Source organism: Mytilus edulis, chromosome 9 (assembly GCF_963676685.1).
Source record: "Mytilus edulis chromosome 9, xbMytEdul2.2, whole genome shotgun sequence".
NCBI classification, from domain to species: domain Eukaryota; kingdom Metazoa; phylum Mollusca; class Bivalvia; order Mytilida; family Mytilidae; genus Mytilus; species Mytilus edulis.
Window position 1 is genome coordinate 10,853,983 of NC_092352.1, and position 3,341 is coordinate 10,857,323.

The following is a 3,341-nucleotide window of genomic DNA, read 5'->3' on the forward strand; positions in this document are numbered from 1 at the left end:
AAAAAACCTACCACGTGCATTACAGTTATTTATATTTCCATTAAATTGACTTTGGGTGAGTTAATCAAATAGACATAAAACGTCAAAATGACAACAGACATTGTTCACCCATAGAGACCTTCCTATAATCATGTCATTACCAAATAAAAGAATTAAACTTTATCATGTGTAACAAGTTCAGTGTTGCAGTACGATCTAACTAATCATAGCAATTCTAATCGAGAGCATTATTGAGGGCTGATACAATTAGTGTGATTCGTTACTTGATTACTCACGTCGTCAGCTGTAATTCCATAGAAAGGAATAAATAGTCTCGGTGCAGTTGTACTCAAAGGTATAATGCTTTCTGTGAATGTCATACATATCTCATTATTTTGAATAAATACTTATGAACAATCAGAAAGACTTGTTCTTTCTGGTGATCTTAAAACGAAACCCTACACAAATAATTTATCTCATCGATGCAAATGTGATCTGTATTCCCCAAAATATTACTAGTGTTAAACCATTCAAACGGGAAAATCAACAGTTACATCTACATGTATATAAAAAAAAACGAGAAACGATAAACACCTATGAACCATACCAACAACATCTATATGATTTTTACATTTTTATCATAACACAAGATAAAATAACACATAGAATCTTATTAGCAAGACTATGAAGAATATCAATATTGAAATGCATTGTTATGTTCATCATTCACCTCATGTTCTTCTTTTCTATAAGAAACCCATTCAACCAAATGTAAAATAACGTTCTAGAGTATTTAGCAAAATGGGCAATTCAAAGCACACGCATTATGTATTATATTTGTAGTATGTTACTATACAACTGGAAGCTATATGTATTATATTGTAAAATAATAAACCAAATACTCTATTTTTACCAGCATAATATAGTTTTTAGCTTAAATCTCTGAAATATAAAAAAAAAATACCATTACCTTGGATATAGTATGCTAATGTATTTGTATATGGTAAACAAAAACTGATAAGCATTTATATTCTTTATTATTGCAAATGAATATATATATAACGTAAGCGGAAGTGAACAATGAGTTCATGATATTACACAACTTTGTCTTTTTGCAAGAGATTGCGATGATAATGAAACCGGCATAGACATCCGTCTCCGTATTAAATCCGGACTTAATGAATTAGAAAATTTAGACAGCCGTAACAGTTCTTGAAAAATTCCTACAATGTTCGTATTTTCCTTAGCTGAAGCCTGTACAAAGCCTGATTCCCAGTCTACACAAGCTATTGATTCAATTGTTTCTGTGTCGATTGTCGGCACATCAGTGTTTATATCAGTTTTATTTCCCACTATAACTATGGGCACTTTACCACGCTGAGATATTATTTCTTCTCGTAGTTTTTGTACTTCATCAAATGAAGTCATGTCCGTTACTGCATACACTAAAACAAATGCATCACTGGTCGTTATCGCTAACCTTCTCATGGCGGGAAATTCCCTATGTCCAGCAGTATCGAGAATATCTAGTGTCAGTTTGATACCACCAATGTTATACTGTCCTCGGTGTAATTCCTCTACTGTCTCTTGGTATTCACTATTAAACCTTTCGAATAAAAACTGTGATATGATGGATGATTTACCCACACCAGCAGCTCCGAGTACAACAATTCTATAATGTACCTCATTCGATGCTGCTCCCTGACTGCCGGATCTCTGACGAATTGACGCCATATCTGAAAGGAACCAAAAAACTTGTTTAAAAAAACTGAACTCGTTCAAAACAAGGGAAGTAGTACGAATAGATACATGATAAATTATGTTTAGTTTTATACATTGCAAAGATGAAAACTCTACTAATGAACTTTTATCAGCAACTCTCGTGTATATTGATCTTCTAAAAAAAACAGCACAAAGTACTTTTTTTATTTGTATACTATAGTAAATATGCTGTTTATTTTCTAGATATGAATGGCACAATAATATGAAGTAAAAGAAAAAACATACCGAACTGTCAATGAAAATTCAAAATAAAAAGTTCCCTTTCTAATGTCAAATTGAAAAGCTCATACACATCAAACGGATTGAAAACAACTGACATATTCCTGACTTGGTACATACATTTCTTTATGTAGAATATGGTGGATTAAAACTGATTTTATAGATAGCTAAACCACTCATTTGTCTAATATGATAAACCTTCAAATGGAAAAGATGGTTAGAGATTTTAAGAAATAAAAAAGGGTCTTAATTTCATTTTATTTTCTTTAATTAATTTCCATTATTTATTCTATCAATGATATGAACTAAAACAATCACATTCAATAGTTATAACGTTGTGTTAAATGCAATAACAAAATAACTTACCTTTAGTCAAAGATCCACAATCAGTGGTTGAGAAGTGGGAAGTATGATAATTCTACTGGAAATTATCTAATATATAGTCATGTAAATCAATAATTTCATTAACGAGAATAACCACATCCCTACTATCGTCCATTGGATAAGGACAATACATTGTAAATAACGTATGCAACAAAACGAAAGGGAGGTCAAAATAAACGCTTTTTGTAACCAATTTGTTGCTATTTCTTCATAATACCACATACAATTTTATTGAATAACTATTAAAAAATCTATTGAATTAAAAATCATTTATATTTTAATCAAGCAATATGCCTTTATACGTAATACTTTGCAGGCTGTTTCTGGCTGATGATATCAAGCCTTGTTTAACACAACATTGTTAAATATAGATAATTAGGAAACTATAAGTATTTATGTCCAGTGCAATTAAGAAAGAAAACAATATTGCCAAGGGGTTTCTTATATTACTTCCTTTAACATTTTTAATGGATATGAGAATATGGTATACGCATGAAGAAACCTAGTGACACATAAAAAGCAACAGACATCAAGAATTAATCAGAAAGTCTTCAACATTTTAAAAAAGTGTCTATACAACATGTCAATCTCTTACTCATTCCAGTAAAATTGTGCGTAAAGTTCACAGTGCCTCTCAAGAAACTGTCAACAACAATAAAAAAAAGTCTTTATCTTTTTTATTTGTGTTCTTTATTCATGCATCTACCATAGCCTCTACATAACAGTAATTACTATCAGAAGTTAAAACGAATTATTTGATAAATATGAATTTAACAATTCTTTAAAAAATTTAAATGTTTGTATTGCACAGAAAAAATATTTCAAAACACTGGTCATTTGTGTAATAAAACTCATCATAGATACCAGGATTAAAATTTTAATTTGCGCCAGACGCGCGTTTTGTCTACGGATATTAACGTAGATAACGAATTTATCCCCGATTTAAGTCTGAATTTGGCGAGTTTTATGGAAATTCG

At 30.6% G+C, this 3,341-nt stretch overlaps 1 pseudogene; it reads right to left on the reverse strand.

The window, feature by feature from the left end:
* Positions 1-1,022: 1,022 nt before the first annotated feature.
* LOC139490261 (GTP-binding protein Rhes pseudogene) lies at positions 1,023-2,386 on the reverse strand (annotated as a pseudogene).
* Between the last annotated feature and the right edge of the window lie 955 nt (positions 2,387-3,341).